This window comes from Scomber japonicus, chromosome 2 (genome assembly GCF_027409825.1).
Source record: "Scomber japonicus isolate fScoJap1 chromosome 2, fScoJap1.pri, whole genome shotgun sequence".
NCBI classification, from domain to species: Eukaryota; Metazoa; Chordata; class Actinopteri; order Scombriformes; family Scombridae; genus Scomber; species Scomber japonicus.
Window position 1 is genome coordinate 35,850,244 of NC_070579.1, and position 18,757 is coordinate 35,869,000.

An 18,757-nucleotide genomic window follows, 5' to 3' on the forward strand; every position below is an offset into this window, starting at 1 on the left:
TAGTTACTTGTTTACCCCAAATATTGACTTGTATCTCTGTGCCAGCGCTGTCAAGATACCCAATTTTTTTGGCCATGGATGGTAACTGAAAGCTTTCTCTGTTATTTTTGTCCAATTTAATCACTTTCATCTTTGCACACACAGATGCCGCACTAGACTACAAGCAAATGGATACGCATGCATCCCCAATGCACATACGCACCTATGATTTAATCATATATCAATTTCCTGTCAACATTTCACATCCATCACGTTCTCTCAAACCCAGATATGGAAACCTTAAGGAGGAATTAGAAAGCCCCTTGTTGCTAGGCTCCCGAGTGCTCTCCATCATTTCAAGACTTGCTTCCTTCATTTGCGATGCTCTCAAAATTGGGAGCATCGCAGATAATCTCATGTTCCTCCGCCCTCGGCTCGAGCTACAGTACAGTACACAACTCCACAGCTGACACACACAGGAGCCATTAGTTTTGGATAGCGAGCGCATGATGAAAGAGATGACCTGCTGGAGGGAGGAAGTTGGCCCACCTTGGATAATAGCAGCAGATTGAATCGCCATACTTGGTCAGCCTCTCAGCCATCTGCTGGTACCATGGGAGTCTGGTGTGTAGACCCCCCCGCCCCCTTCCACCCTCCCCTACACCCACCTCCCCCATCGGACCAGCCCCAGCCCAGGCCTGGCCCTGGACACTGTTCAGGTGGCTGCTGCATATGTTGTCATCTCTGAACTGATGCCCAATTACACTTCATCTGATGTGTTTAGTGCCTGAAACAAAGCACAGTCTGATCCGCAGTTGTAGAGTGGAGCAGTTTGGACTAAGCTGGGAATATAAAGGGAAATCAAGGGTGAAGGATGATATTGGAAGTTTGCGGATATGAGCGCCGTGAGATCGGAGAGGCTCTCTTGTGGAAAAACCCAGAATTTATGAATATGAAACTATTTTTTTTATGTGTCAGAAGTTTAACTGCTGATTGCAAGATGTCTACTTTACTGTAAAGTCCATTCTCAGTGTTTGTGCACTGGTGGCTTCAAGTTTCCCCATCACACTTGTGTAAGCTGAACATATATATAAAACAGCTTTGTAGTGTCAAACTCTGCACTTATATCATTCTGCACAGTGACGCCAAAACATCCAACTGAAGGAACAAGAGGAAAAACACATTTTTGAGTTAAGCTGTCTTCTCATGACCTCATGTCACTGGTTACATATGTGTAGGAGTTGCAAGCAGTTCACTCATAGACGTGTCCCCTTGTCAGATTGCTTCATGGGATTACTTTTTTTTGCATTAGTACCTCCAGGGGACCCTGGGCAGTGAAGCTCATGTCCCCCAAACTACTTTTATTTTATTCTGATTGGATAACACTGCTATGCTGGTTTCCAACAGTGTATCAACATCAAGAGAATGGGTAAAGCCTTGAGGGCCCCTTTCTGTTCAAGGGTCTCTTGGCAATTGCCCAGATTGCCGGTCTGGCCATGCTTTCTAGAGGTCTGAGACGTAAAACCATCACTGAAGCCACTCATCTTACTTGTGGCTTTTGATGGATAAGAAGTATTTTTGCTAGGTTTGGTTGGAAAAATGTTTCTTAAAAAGTTACTAAATGTATCATTTCTTTTAGATATAAATGAAAGAGAAGGCAGGCTCCTAAATATAATATTTTTTCCCATCACATACCATATAAGGATAAGGCTGTTTACACCACAGAATATGGCACACTAGAAGCAGCCTAAATTTCAAAATTAAAGTGCTTTTATTATTCTGGCAGGATAATTGCATGACTTTAAACCAAAGCTGTCTCTCATGACCTCTTGTCACTGGTGGCATATGTTTAGGAGGTAAAAGAGTGACGTCCCCTTGTCAGATTGCTTAATATGATTCATTTTCAGAGGTCTGAGAAATGAAACTATCCAACATTTCATAATAAAAAATGAAAGCCATTAATCCTACTTGTGGCTTGCTATGGATAAGAAGTATTTTTTGCCTGGATTAGTTGGTGTATATATTGAGACTTGGTTCTTAAAAAGATACTCAAAGTCTTTTACATATAAATGACAGAGACCCTACATGAGGCCCTTATATCTCTATTTTTGATTCAAATATGGAATCTGTGATCATTTTTTCCCCATCACATACTGATTGCATGTAAACATGTTTACACCACAGAATATGGCACATGAGACACAGTCTAAACTTCAAAATAAAAGAGCATTCATTATTCTGGCAGGATAATTGCATGACTGATTCTCACCATGTGCAACTTTCAATTTTGTTGTCATAAAATTATAAAATCCCCCTCAAATAGAAAAGTGCTCTCAATAGTACTAACATCATTTGGTCATCCTGCCACTTTACTGGCTGGTTCCCCGATGTGTCCTGATGACATGTGGTGATCCACTTACATTTTAGCTTTTGTGTATCTCGACAGTTATTGGATAGATGGTCCTGAAATGTGTTACAGACATTCATGTTTTCAGCAGTATATACTTTCTGCAGCTTTGGGAATGAAATGTGTATTGTTCATCCAAAGTGCCTGACCACTTTAGGCCTCTCAGGTATGTGCAGATAAAAAGTGAACAGCATTTGAACATTTCTTTGAGCACTTCAATCACTTTATATGTGCAAACATTATGAATGTCTTTTACCATTATCACCTACAGCCTCAAAAAAAAAAACATCACCGCATTTAATTGAGGCTCAATCATTTTAGATTCAGATCAATGAGCTGCAGGGTGATCTGTTGGACTTGCTTTTGAATTAATAAGCCCCTCTGAGGCATTTCTAACGGCTCATGATGTTAAATGTTAAACACAGAACATTGGGACAGGCGCTCTGCCAAGGCTGCGCTAATGATGTCAGTGTTGATTATTCTCCCCTCACTCCAGCACTTCTGCAGATCTTTAATAAAACGATCTGAGCTGTTAATTATGTTTTTGTTTAAATAAGAAAAAAAAAAATTGGTTTCCGCTCTGAAATGCTGCCTCGATTCAGTTGAGCAAGTCACAGTGTGAAGTCAGCATAATTTAAAAATAAAAAAATCTTGCTCATGATTGATGCTATTCATATTTAGTAGCTGCTAGTGTGGAAGTAAACCGCGGCCTTATTAGCGTACAAATCATCAGCTGAGGAGGAGCACGGCGGCACATCTGAGGGATCAGAGTTGTAAAACCTCCCATCCACTCCAATCAGAGGCTGGATCCGGGGCCGGTCTCGGCTGCTGACCACAGGGTGAAATACTACTTGTGCTTGCGAGTTTTACAGTGCCTTGATTAGCGCATGTTAGCCACACACTCCTGCAGCCGAGCCTACATCCTTAATCACCCGGCAGAAAATCTTTGAGGGCTTAAAGCAGCAATTACAGTAAAGTCAATCGATAATGACAGGTTTTAGAGGAGACCAAATGACTTTTAATGGATTTTAAAAGGTGGCATAAATAATGCACGGGCTTAGGTGTATAATTACGGCTGACTGCCAGCTGCTGTTTAACCAAATGTATGTAAAGAGAGACAGTTCCCTCCTTTCTTTTCTAGAGCACATAAAACAAAAAAAAGTAAGAAGAGTAGGAGCGCCATATTAAGGTCGACCTCTCTTATGCAGCACTGCGGCCGAGGAAAGCCAAACTGTCAGTGCAAATTAATGGCATCCAAAAGCCAGCACTTCCATTTTGGAGTGCTTCCTCTTTGGATGCTGCACGCAGGCCGGGGCGCTGTCTCCATTACTGCGCCAGGAAGGTTTGATGCACCAGATCCAGCCGGGCTTATGTCAGGCTGTTCACCCCAGCTGGCCTCTGCGGTGTCCCTTCCGCAGAGCGCTCCCTCAGCACGGCTCCAGTACACCCCCAAGACAATACTAACATTCACTCTAATGTGTGTCTGAACCTGACGTTGTGTGTGTACCGCGCTGGATGCTATTCCTACTCACGGTGTTTGAAGTGTCTAGACAGGTTTATTCGAACAGTGGGAGCAATTAGAAACTGGAGGTGTGAAATAGCAAGCACATCACAAGATGAAGTGCCAATATATCACACGTAAACATTTGTTTATTCTCACTCCTCCGGTAGGCCTTCGTCTCAAGTTGGAAAGAAATAAGATAGATTTCATTTATGACCCTCAGAGTGACTCATTGTTTTCTCCTTCTCTATTCCCTCCCTATCAGCTGTGCTTATGAAGTGTATTGCCTGTTTTTATAAGTCAAAGATCTGACTCACAGTAAACATAATATCACCTCACTATGCCTCTTAACAGGCAGCCAAGCTGTTCCCACCACCAAATGACTTACTCAGTTTAGCAAAGATCTATATGTCAGTGACATCTCAGTCAGATGACAGGAGCCAAGAGGATGAGAGGGTGAATAAAATAAAGATGAATATTGCTGACTTTCTGCAACTTGCCCAGATCTGAGGTCAAAGGTTTTTCTTCTAAATTGCTTGCGAGGCAACGGACTACAGGGACTTTACCTCTGGTAATGTATTTTTTAATGTCTAATGAGGTTGGACTGTGTTTAGAATAATAGTGGTGACCACTATAAATGTTAATGTAATGTATAACTCCAACTAATTATTAGGCTTTGAATTCTTTCAAGAAACCGCAGAACAAGAAAATATGTCAATGCTGGTTATCTCAGGCACATTTATTTACTGTAAGTAATGAAAATAGACAAACAAATACAAACTAACATCTTTAAAGCTTCTCTAATCCATATCTTTGTATCAAGTTGATCAGAAAAGTGTGATTTGAAGAACCTATACTGTAGTTCTTTCTTACTCTACAGTGAACTTAATTTCCCTTCAGCTAAAACAAATTGGCACTTTTTAGTCTCTTTTAGCTCATTGCTTTTCTGGGCCTTGAACTGTGAAACAGAATGCTGTCTACCACAGAAAAAAGAAGGAAAAAAAGAGCTCAGCACCATATAGACGATAGACAAAGTTAAGGTCTAGCTGGCAAACACAGAAAACCTTCTAACAGCATCTAAGATTTCCCTCAGGAGTTGGCTGGAGACCAAAACAAGAGCAAAAACAAGAGTAAGTATTGTAAAGTTGTAAGGAGGCCAAAACCATGTCTTGCCAAATAAGCTAATGATATTGATATGATATGTTTTAGGCAGGTTTTGGCTCCAGTTACACCTGACATGGGATCTATATCTGGATCCATTATGTGGATAATGACATGCATTTACAACTGGTATTAGAATATGTTCTTGTTTTCTCAATTGTGTCTGTACTATGATCAGATCTCTTCATGCTAATTAGTTAAGCAGAGCTGGTAGTAGGTAAAAAATGGCGCGTACCAGGAACTGCTTCAACAAATGGACGTCATTGATTTTCCAAACCACCTTTTTGTGAGGGAAGACTTCTAACTACTGCTACTACTTGTATCTTTTATGGGGCTTTAACTGGCAGGAAGTGACAGAGCAAGATAACCTAACAACTTACCGGGCAGATTTCTTGTTTACAATATGGTTACACTGTGCATATTACATTTAGACCATGCAGAGATCTGATGACCATGTGAGCTTAACCACAATGCATTCCCAGTGCATTAACACCTCACATTAACATGTGTTTTTTCTTATTCCGATTGCATTTGCCAAGTGCTTACTCACAGGGGAATGCTGGGTCTTTTTAGATTAAATTACATAGTATGGTCTAGCCTGTGATATGGTACTATAAAAGTTGATTGGTTGATTGATTGATTTTAACGCCAGGTATAAATGGGGTAATATTACTATTGTTGTGTTTTCAGCTTGTTCTCCTGCCCCCATGTGACCAAAAAATACCAATAATTGCTGTTGCATTCCGACAACAGAGCAACAAAAGAGCAAGCACAATAAGACTGATTGAAATGATCATTCGTTTAATGGTTTGGGTCTGTATAAATAAAGAAACGCGACTTCCAAAGACGATAGGAAGACTCTTACACCACAATTTAACTGGAGCACATCACTCAGCACAAATGTCATACTGTGAACCTTAGATTGACACTCGTTTTGCTGCAGAACCCTAGAAGTGCCGACCACATACACACACCTCATTGTCCTGGTTGATTCTGGTTGGTGTTTATAAGTCGTTGATCCAGGGCTTATCCTTGTGTACTAACCCCCCACCTTGCAGGAAAGAAGAAAAGTGGAATAAGCACTTCCTGATGTAAGTCTCTCATTTTCTACCTCTCACAATTTCCAGCACTCACCCTCCTTTTCCATCTATTTCCTGCCCTCTGCTCTCCCTCCCCATCAATCCCTCCATTACCCTTCTTGTCTCGTCTGTCGTCTCTCATGCTCAGGCTTTGACGGTAGCAAAGAGTAGGGAATATCAAGGGAGGTTTTGCTCGTGTGTTTCCACCTTTTCTTAATGCCATGGGAAACTCCTCTGGCTTATTTCCAAAAGTGAAAATCTCGATCTTGAAAAGAGAAGCGACACAACAGATAACAGCAGTTCTTCAGTGTTCAGAGCAGTCTGCTCACCTCAGGGAGAATGCAGTTTTGATTTTCATCTCCTGTTCACCCTCAGAGGCTCAGGGAAGGTTGCGTCAGTTCAGTGCAGGGGTCGGACGCCTTTTCATAGAGTCCAGGGTGAATTATAACACAGGTGGGAGATTCACGAGTGCTGATTGTTAGGGTGATTGGTGAATCAAGTCCTCAATGGCCACCAGCAATGTAGATCAATGTCTCTTCTAAGCAAACTGACTGGAAGCTAATACGACCCTCTTTTAGTGAGGTCACGCCTCCGTTCAATTAGTCATGCAGTTCACGTGGAGACCTTTGACATTTTTTTTACAGCTCCAGCAGCTGAATGTTAATACTCACATCAAAAAGCTCACCCAGAAACTTGGAAGAAGATTTTGAACTTATCCTCAGGATCGGACTTTTTGAGGATCTGTCAAAATTCGGCGCTAACAGAGATGCCGGTTGTGATTATCCTGGCTTCTTTTCACCTTTAACTCCAGTCGGTAATAAGCTTCCATCACTTTCTACATCTATTGATTGTTGGCAAGAGGAGATAGCCAGCCTAACCTCTGTTTTTTCTCTAATCCTGCTCTTCTCTTCTCTTCAAAATGAGGGTCATCCATTTCCTGAGCTCACACGTGTCGAGCCCCTAATGACAATCAGAAAGTCAATGAAATCAATTAAGGATATTCAAACAGCAATTGGCTGATATGAGCAGGTGGCCTGTAACGAGATGTGTTCAGATATAGATCTGATGTTGTCCATGAAATTTGAACTGATTAGACCATGAAATTAAATCATTTAACGATACTGCGAGCTCTCTGTGTTTATCTTGATAACGGGTGCAAATTGACATTTTAAACTACATCAGCCGTGAAAATCATGGAGCAAGATTGCATCTGGCTCTCAGTGGAGTATGTATCCTCAGCACAGAAACACACTTGTATGCCTTGAATTCTGAACGTTTGGGGGAAAAAAAAACATGAAGAAGCATAAAGGAAAAGTCATTACACTGTAAGAAATTGCTGTAATTTCTACAGTAAAGTTTTACAATACCATATTGTTCTGTGATTTTTAAAAAGTTTAACCGTAATGCATCATGGCTTCAAAGTAATTACAGTCACTGACAGCAGTTTTTCACAGTAACATATTGTAAAATTAAAGGCAAGTTGTGTTCTGACTGTAGATGAGGCATATTAGAGTAAAGGCCAGTTCAGATCAATGATTTTCAATGAGATTTGATGCAAGTTGTGAAAAAGTCCCAAAACATTCTAAAACTGGACTGCTCACATCAATAGCAATGATGTCTGGTATACCCCACCACTTCTGCATTGATACATTGCATTAAATGGATTAGCTGGATCTGTTTGTTTATGATAGTCTACGATCTACATTACTGTCTGTGAAGAGAAAAACTGTTACCAACATTTGGCTGGTGACCGGTATTTTGTTTGTTAATGCTAGCTAACCGTAATTGACGTAATTGACCGGACACACCTGCGATGCTAATATAGCTAAGGGCGTTGTTTTTGTTTATTATATTGGAATGCATTTTTGAGCTCTAATTATAAAGTTAATGCTGTTGGATGAGCTGGTATGTCCAGAAATCCACTGTGTGTACCGTGTTTGTAGTGGCCTGTACAGTTTCCTGACTTGCTGAATAGAAGTAGCTATAGCATTACGGACAGTCTTCAGACGCTCTGCAACCAACCAGTTCACACTACAGGAATTTTCCCAACATTTCCAACATCCAACCATTTTTTCTTGTTGCGATTCATTGATCTTAACTAGACTTCAAAACTGTTGATATTGGATTTTGTTACACATGGCAGTTTGATGACGGAAGCAGAGGAGCAACAGTTGTGTCCAAGTTGAAAAATAGCATACAAAATTAAAATGTGACTCTTGTTTGTTGGCATAATTTAACTTGACCGGGTATCAGCCTGGTTTACACGTCCCCAAAGAAAGTTATTGAGAGCTAATGAGAGAAGTTTAATGGTAAATCAAAAGTGAAAGTACAGTCGGTATAATGTTAGAATGGGACTAGACATTATTAGCTAACATTAACCAATTTCAAATTTCACTATGGTAACTGAGCATAGTAGAATAGTGGAGTGTAGTAACATTAGCAAATGGTAGGTAGAGTCAGTGGAATCTAATGATAGCCACATGCCTTAGCCTTATTGCCGAAACTCCAACAGTTCAAAAACAGTCCTATTGGACTGAAAGCCCACAAGTTAGTCTGAAGCCTGTTATCATGAAAACAAAAGCCTGCTGCTCCAAAAATACACACACTGGAGTTGGAGTTCAGTGACTGCCAGTCCAGCCTTACCAGAGTCAGTTAACATATTGTTCAGTTTGACACAAATCATAACGTATGACTTTGTATGACACCTAAAGAAAGACTTTTCATTTCTGCAACCATTTAACTTAAACAGCACTTCTATGAACTAAGTTAAATAAACTAGAGTAAGATGTGTAATATTACAGCTTGATATACTATAACACCACCAGCCCATGCAATTTTTATAACATGATTTCATGACATCAGAGTTTTGCTTTGTGAAACATGATGCCAAAGTCTGTTTAAATCCAATCTAAATCCCTTTACCACAGTTTTGAATTGATAAAGGTAAGTTGCCAATCAGTCACCCAAATTCTTTGTTTGTCCCATTGCAGAACTACGCCCTTGTTTAATAACAGCAGATATTTTTGGAAGTAGTTCTGCAGAAGGATAAAGTGAGCATTTGGGGGAATTAACTGCTAACTTGCTTCTTTTTTTACCTAAAAAACAGTTTGTTTTTTACTTTAACAACTAGCAAAAGCATTTGTGCTTGAACAGAACTTGTTTTAACATTTGTATGAAGTTTGTATTACCTTTGAACATCATTCATGAAGTTTCTTTTCATGTAAGTTTGTGATTTCAGAAGTTTCACTGGAACCGACCCAACCAACGGCATCGAGATGGCAAAGCTGGTAAGCCAAAGAACTCAGTCAATCTTCACATCTCGTCTCTCCTCAGGCGATTCATTGACTTTGAATGTCTTTGTGTGTAAGTCATACATATACAAAAGATCATCATTCATTTATTTATGGGTTGGGGAGGAATATATCCAAGGTATTAGTGAGACTTAAACAATTTTAACAAGGCATTTTGTTGTGGAAAACAAAGTGATAGAGGTAGTTTGGATTTTTTGTCAAAAGATTGTGTGAGTTACAGTAGTGATGTAGTTGTATGGAGATCTCCTGACTGGCCTGATAACAGCAACGGCAAAGTGCGACAACTAACACAATTCAAACCACTGCAAACAAATCAAAAGCACTTTTAGTACTCCATAAGAGAATACATATTAACTGAATAATGAATACCCTCATTATAGTTCCCTTAGACCAGTTCTTACGTACAGAATGGTTGTATTACTACACACTGACGGTATTACTACACACTGAAGGCTGCAGTAAATATCCAGACTGGTTTTCTCAATCACAATAGCTCCAATGTAAGGACTGGTCTAAGAGCACAGTGAAGCAGCAAAATACACTAAATCTGGTGTACTCTGTTGGGAATACTAAAAATGTCATGTTGGTGTGTTTTGTTTGACTCTATTGTCGGGGCTGGTCAGGAAATCTCCAACCACAGGATCTGCTGCCTCAGGATATATTGATGTAACCATATCACTACTGGTCAGCAACTCATACAATCAAAAAAGGAGTAGGATTGATACTTTATTATTTAAATACCTCGTTATGGGGGGCATCACATCCTTTTATGTTTTCTTCTTTCTTAGTGCCAGGAAGAAGCACTAACCCTTCTGCAATTTAATCAATGAATCAGTCTCATAACTCTAAGATCTTGTTCCAGTCAGTTATGATTCTACTACTCTTTAGAAGAACGCAAACCACGACTTCTTGATTAAGACAGACATTTATCAAATAGCTAAATACCTGAAGAATACATGATATACATATTATGCCTTACCTTTGTTGTTATAGAGGCGGGTTAGGATTAGGGTTAGGGTTAGGGCTAGGGTTAGGGTTAGGGTGAGTGCTCTGAAAGAGTCTTTAAGTCAGTTTAGGTCCTATTTATCTCTAAGCAGGTAGACAGAGTCCCAGTTAAAGTGTAGTTTCCTTCCTCAGGCATTTAATTTGGGGATTCAGGCTATGGTTGGCTTGTACTAACCTGACTTGAATACAGAATAAAGTTTGATCTGACAACACTCAAATTTTCAGAGGACATTGCTTCAAAATATAAAATAATGTACGAGGAAATGCAGTTTAAATTATACGCTTACTTTAGAAGAAGAAAAAAGAAAGACACGTCTTTAACAGGTAGTTTCTTAATGGTGAGGTTTCTGGAGGCCAGCTCAGAGAAAAAGTCCTCTGAGGTTGTTTTTATGATTTGATCAAGGTAGGCTGAGTTTCAGCTGTGTTTGAATGTTTTTGCACTAAATTACTGATGAATATCTAATTTTTTTATTCTTTGTTCTTGGGAGACTTTAGGTGTTCTGGTGTCTGCAGCCTGCATCTTCTACAATAAATGACATTTTAGGGGAAGATGAATTCTGAATTTTAACAGGCAAAAGTCACGCTTAAGTCACTATGGCCACACATTCTTTTCATAACAATCAAGTATTGGATGATATTTTCGGATTAAATAACAGTCCTGCTGTAATGCAGTGAATATAAAGTTAAAGCAGCAATTCTTTGAGGAACAAATATAAATTCAACATAGTTATTTCACCCCTTCTATAACTATATTTATAACTTCATCAAAAATATAACACTGTGATGAAATGTAGTAAGATCAACCTTTATATTAGCACTTCATTATGTCTAGACACCCAACCCTAATTGATTCAGCTTTCTCAGACCATCTACACTTTAATAAAAGTTTAATACTTAGGTGAAATGAAATAAGGTTAAAGCAACGACTATGTGGCAAGATTACACATTCAGAAACATATTCAAATATAAATTCATTATATATCTTACTTTATAATTAAAAAAGACCCAATATGACTACTGATACTTCATCCTGGAACTCTTCGAACACTGTATCTTTACAGAAAATTCATTCCTTATGAATTTTGAAGGAAAACATACAGATTAAACGCTATTAAAGCTTGGAATATAAAATGAGTTCATTTTGCATGATTGCAAAGGAATGTTCTTGAGTTTTATGACCTCAGGATTGTATAGATAACAGAGTCTGTGTTCCATTTATGGTGGAGGTTTTTTGCTCTTTCTCTGCTCCAAGAGGCCTTAGGGTCAGATTTATGCTTTTAGTTCAGGCCATAATTTTTTGGATGTTTGGTCAGGAACGGCTCCTAAGGAGGTTTTTCTAAGTCTGTTGAGCATCATTGATCAACCACCACTTAGAGGGTTACAAAAGTCAGTCCTGCAGGCTGGGGGTCAGCTTTTAGCAACTTGGGAATCCAGGGGTGACGCACTCTCTATGTCTCTTAGCTTAAAATTAAAGACAGGCTGTTTTATCCATGGTATTAAAGAGAAGGCTGCAATATGTTCTACGCTGTTAAGACCCTACACGTCCACTGTAAGAGCCACATTCTGGTTCGGCTTGCCTGGAGGGTACAACTGAAATGATTGGCTTATCTTGCACAACCTGATGGATTCTTCTTTCTTTAGATGTTTCAATAGAATCAACTCAGCCAGCCAGTGGCACCAAGGTGGCAAAGCTGGGCCCCCAAAGAAATGGGAAGGCGCCCAAGAAGAACTTAGTCAAGCCTCATGTCTCTTCTCTCCTCAGGTGATTAATGGAATTTGAATGGCTTTGAACTTGAGTCATGCAAAAAAACCGAGGTCTCTTCTGTACCTTGCTATGTGAATGAAAATTGTTTTATTGTATACTTTTATTTACACCTGTTGCTTATGTCTTAACATTTAGGAACACACTGGAAGAAAAGGTCACGTTTTATACAGTTAAAGCTTCATTACTGGAATGGGTCATTTTTTGGAACGAAAATGCAATTTAATGGTTGAAACTGTGTCTGGCACCAAGTTGCTATAAATTACACACATATCCAGTATTAAAGTGAAAAGTTGGACTCTTACCCCTATAGTGGTATTTGATGGTCCATGCCAGTGTAATACATCCAGCAGGTCTGGTCCATTAACTCCTTCCCTGTGGTGAGAACCGACCAAATGAACCAAACTGGGTGGATGTATTACAATTTCATGAAGCAACAGATACATTATATGAGTAAGAATCCAAACTATCACTTGAAAGTCAGCTGGTTGCTGTATAATTTGATTTTAATTGTAGCTTTAAAAGGGTATGAAGTCATTGTTAGACGGTGTGTTGTTTAATGCAACATTTTGTTAATCCATGTACAATTAAACATGATCATATATGATGATAAGAATAATTTAAGCATTAGCATGTAGCTTAAATTCTACTTGGGTCATTTGGTTTAAATATTCCATTAGGTGCAAATATACTTCTTCATCTGTTCAAGGTAATATAAGTCATATAATGTCACCCTGTTCTTATGTAATGGATTGCTATACCTCAGGTCCTGATTTCAGATTGGGCCTTTAAGCCTAGTACATGGCCAGTTTTAATAATGCTCGACTTTGTTGCAACTAATTGGATTTCAGTTGAGTCCTTGACAGATATGAAGATTATCCTGAAATATCCAAGTTAACATTATCGTTCCTGTTAATGTGAGTTTGGTCTGATTTCAATCTCAGGCTCTGATTTTAAGAGTTGTTCAAAAAATGGAAAGTCATGTCAGGTCCTGTGTAAAACTATTGGATTTTTATAAGATTATAAATTAAGTTGTTGATAACATATTGTATTGTGTAGTATTTATAGCTATTTACTGGCTCTAGTAGCCAGGTAACTTCTCTAACTGAATTAAATACAAGATAATATGAACAAATAGCTTAATTAAATAACAACAACATAATCTTGTAAAAGGCATCTTGTAATATCCTGTTATTCTTTTACAGTAATTAACAGCAATTTTACAACATTTTATATGACACTTTCTTGCCAGGTATTTACTTCAAATTATATAGTCAGTTATTTACAGTGTGCTTTGACTAGTAAGACTTTTTAAGAGTTGCTGTAAATCATATTATTCCCTTCAATCAATGGTGGATATATTTCTGCTTCATTATTCCTTTGTTTCTGTGTGTACAAGCGTGTGTGCGCGTGTGTGTGTGTTGTGGTACTTCCTGTGATTCTGATGATACGTGATGAGCGATCACAGCTTGATGCCAATTCTCATGTAAAGAGAGCGAGACAGGAGGTGTTGGGCAGAAGGCTGACAAGTCTGCAATAAAGTGTATGCAAATGAGGCCACAGGTTATTACATCTGCCAGTGTGTATGTGTGTGTGTGTGTGTGTATGTTCAAGTGTGTGTGCATGTATGTGTTTGTGTGTGATCCTGCCTCTGCGGTCATGTTTATGAGCCCACTGTGCAAGCACAGCTGTAATGAGAGTTGATCAAGCGTGGCATACACAGTGTGGTGCTGCTGTGCGGTCGCTCCGTCTGCCTGTATAACCTCTCCTCAACCTCCGGTCTCACCCTGCCTGTCCCCTCTGACACACACACACACACACACACACATGCAATACTGTACGGGGTTGGTCTTATTCTGTAGGGGGATGATTCACCACATCACGTGTGTGCCTTTATTTTCTTGAAGTTGAATTGAAGTCAAAATGTATTTATGTTATTTAGGGGAATCAGTACATCCTTCTATATGTTTTATTTATATTTCTGCAGTGACAGCAGTTAGTGTTCTCCGACTGAGCATGTCCGTACTGGCCAGGCACAAAAAATGCTTCATCAGTTAAGCAGCTGGGAATGTTTTTATTTTTTATTTCCATGACTTTGTCCCAGTCGGATACGAGCAATCCTTAAATTAGTCTTGTTGTTTGCCATCATCACAATTGGACTCAAGAAAAAAAGACAGTTCAAATTAAATTGATATAATGGCAGAATAATGGGAGGTACGGTGGTTAGCGCTGTCCATGTCTCCCTATACTTGCTTAACTTCATGTGTGGGCTGTAGTTTGCTTAAATGCAGTTTAACTTAGAGTATGTCTTTACAAGTACAACGTAAATTGAAATGCACTCCTTAAAAGTGCACAAAAAACAATAATTAATAATTGTTGATGTTGAGTGGTCTAAACTCTAGGATCACATTCCATTTTTTGGGAAAAACCAATAAAAGGAATGCTAAATGAGAGTTTGTATTGAGTTCCTGAGCCTGACCGGTACATGACATCATGACTTCAGCTGTGTATACATTTAAAGGGACAGTACAGTAAAAAATACCAATGCTATGGTGACTTGTTGAAAAGGGGAAAAAAATATTGAATATTAATATTCACAGACCACAGGTTAGCCCCCATGCAGCCAATTTGACATAGTGGCAATGTAATTACAATGCAGAACTACTTTAAATGGAATGCTAAAGAGTAGCTTACCAGATGAAAAGCAGTGTGTTACATTTCTGACTGAATAGTTTTACTTTGGTTTTATAATGAAGGTGGTAGTCTTCACCTCTTTACAACCGATTTCTTCTTAACAGAGTTAAATCCTGTATCTTAAGACATTAAAAGTGTGTTTAGTGTTGCATCCATTGTTGCATTTTCCTTTTATGTAGAGGGAAACCAGCAAGGCCAGAGAACCTTTCTTCTTTTGTCGTATCACCTGATGCTATTGGCCCTAAAAAGACTTTTTCCCGTATACATGCATTGTGAAGGTTCAGCAAATACATACATGAGCGTCAAAACGAAATGACTCGATTTTAAATTTGATGCGTTCGGTCTGATCACATTTCAAAAGTCCAGGAGAGCCACATGATTAGATTGTGTTATCTAGAAGTAGCTGACTCGGCCAGCTGAGGTCAATTGTGCCCTTGCTCCACAAGCCCAGTGATGACGAAGCAAAGTGGATACGAGGAAGAAACAGGCGGGGAGTTCCGGTCCTCTGAAATGAGGCCAACGTGGAAGTATCTTAGAGCTGCATTCTATCAAAAGGCCACCAGGGGGCGACCGTCTCTATACAAGTCAATGGAGAATTCACCAATTTCTCACTTGATTTCTAACCTCAGTAAACGTTTTCAAAATGTGTTTATGGTCTCAATCGCTAGTTTAAAGCCTTCTTCAATGCAGTATGATGTTCATTTGGGACATTTTGGCCTCCCTGATTTTATATGTGACGATAAAGCAGGGTATGCATTAGGGCGTGGCTACGTCCTGATTGATAGGTAGATTGCCCAATGTCCTCGACATCCAACCCTCGCAACCATAGCAACCTCCCCGCTCCGCCCATGGCCCCGCCTCATGCCCATATAAGTAGAATCTGTGTTCTTTTTTTCCCAGCATGCACCTGAAATGTTCAAGATGGCGCTGCCCAGATTCGAAACTATTGGCTTCTGAGCAGCAGTCCACAAACCAATGGGTGATGTCACAGATATTACGTCCATTTCTTCTATAGGCTACAGTATATGGGAAGAACCTGGAAGAACATTTCTTGGCTTCATGCACCACTGAGCAGCTCTCATAGGAATGAACAGGGCCCTGCCTCCAACACTGTATCAGGTTGTCTTTATACATGCATGGCCACAGGACAAGAACCTGCTCTAGTCAGTTTTTAGTGCATGTTGAGACTCTACCTGCTGTGAAAGGAAACACCCACCCAGAAACTTGAACCCGAGACTCAGTTTCCTCTTCTACATGTTTAAAAAAAAAGACTGTTTTTATCCTCCTGTGAAAAATGGAAAAAATATTCACATTCACATCAGCTGTAGGATCATCAGAGTTTATATTTCTTCACACAAAAAGAATTCAAATTTCAGTTCCACTTTAAATCCTCTGGCTTTATTATCTTTGTGATGATCCGCAAGTAAGTCGAGAGGAACTTTGCCAAGTGCGGGAGAAGAACTTTTTTCTGTGCAAAATAGTGTTGACGCTATTGCTTTAGTCCAAGGAGGAAGAGTGAAGCAGGGGGAAATGGAGCATATAAGGGCGAGGAGATAGAAAGTCTCGACGGAGGAAGAGAAACACAGAGACGGAGGCAGAGAAGACACACACACACACTGAGGGCATACTGAGAGGATGTGGCCGACAGATATATTACGCTTCACTCAACCAATTTGAGCTGCTTTATGTCTCGCATTTGCACTCTTCTCCTCTGACGTAGCGTCCCAGTTCAGCACCAGATTACAGTCGGACCGTATTTCATCCTCTGCTTTCTAACACACAAGCTAATTAGAGCTTAACAGGGTCTCAACGTGACATTGGATGTCCGGATATCTTGCACACGAGTCCTATATGACGCTCCCTTCAGGTGCGTGTCTTTGGATAAGGAAGTGTGAGAAGGTAAAAAAGGCAGGGATCATTTCACAGGCAGGATTACACGGGGGAAAGGGAATCCTCTTCAACGGGAAAATGGAGAGTTATTGGATTCTTGGCCCCCTGCCTGTGCGCTCTGGAGGTGGTGCAAAGGTTCTTTAACTCATCCACACAGGCAGCGTGTCCGTTTGTCCATCTCACACTGAGTTCAGCAGCCGATCAGAGGCGCTCCAGATTGTATGAATTTGTGTTTTCAGCGAGTTCGAGCTTTTGTTGTTGTTTCATTTTTCTCCTTTTCCCCTTTGTATCCTGGGTTTTAATTGCTTCTTTTCTTTACATTTTAACTATGCCTTTTGCATTGTTGTTGGGTATTCCTGAAGTGGGATTTTAGCAAAAATTAAAATCCATTAAAGTGCTGTTGTCTGTGCCATGAAAACTGTGGATGAAAACAGGTTATATTAGCTAATGTATTGTATACAATGCCATGTTGCTCTATAAATGTCAAAGCAAGTCTGTAGCTGTAGTTATATTTTTACAGTGAGTAGCCAAAGTCTTTATTTTTGTGTTTGTTTTAATGTTTAGTGAGTAGTCTAGCTCCATGGGTAAGGTCATAAATAGGTGGACACTAGTCTAGGTCTGAACCCAGACAGCGTCTTATCTGGACCTGGACTTATAACAGATCAATTATTGAGAGTCATTTCCTTTATTTTGACAGAGCGTTTCTATTTTAACTTAGCACAGCTTTCCTAGCCTTCACAGCGCTGGTTTAGCAGCCCAGGAAACTCCCAGATCAATTGCATGCATGTAAATCATCCCACATGATACGACCTAGCCAATCAAATCTGTGCATTCCAACAAGCATTGCAGGTGTTTGAGAAACAAGAGTCAGAGGAAAGTTATTCCACATGGCTGCTCTAAAAGAGAATAGTAGACTACAATGGACAAACTCTTATGTTCATTCTTCCCTGTTCAAAACCAGTTTGTTACAAATATTTTTGGACTGTGGTGACTGTGAAACCACACTATGAGACAAAGCACACATCTTTAGAGCAAACACACCAACTCAAATCTGAACTGAAGGCACAGAAAGTAACCATGTGGGAACCCCAATATGAACAATCTACCAGAATCCACCACAACACACTTCAGATCTAAAATCCTGGCAGCTCACTAAACTGTTCAGTTAAGATGTGTTGAAACTGTTTATTATAGAATTAGTTGAGACTGTTAAGAAATGAAATGGAGTTAACATAAAAGATGGAAAAGGGAAACTCAAGCTACTTTTTATTTCATTTTTTAAAATAAAAGTACTTTAAGACGCAAAAAATCTCTCTGTTATGCATCCACTATGTTACTTGGAGTGAGAAAAAGAAACCATGTATTTATTATTACAGTACTTCTATATATAGTACTATTTCTAATCATTGTTAATCATAAAATTAGTTGAGACTATTAAGATGTGAAATTGACTTAAATAAAAGAAGGAAAGGGAAAAGGTAAGCTACTTTTTATTTCATTTTTTAATGTAAAAGCTCTCTGTTATGTATTTTATTTTGAAATGCAGCCCTTATTTTACTTAAAATCAGAAAAAAGTTATGTATTATTACAGTACTTTTATATATATAGTACTTTTATAATCCCTCCAGTTCTCTGTGACAATATATGTTAATGAAATGTTATTGAACTGTTGTTGATACAACTACTAGGCTACTTCAGTATATATGGTATTGAATCATAATGTAAATTAGACCTGATGTTCTAGAGACCTTTGCTTGAGGAAATGTTGTCTAACTGGATCTTTGACTTTTAAATGAATACCACAGTACACACAGTAACTTATTCATACTGTTCTGCATACATGATGTCATTGAATGAGATAGTCTAACTCACAGTGTGCCATAGGCTGCAGCCACCGAGCCCACACTCTTCCAATTTAATGTTTTAAAAGTGATTAATCACTGAAGGTGAAGATTAACCATAATGTTG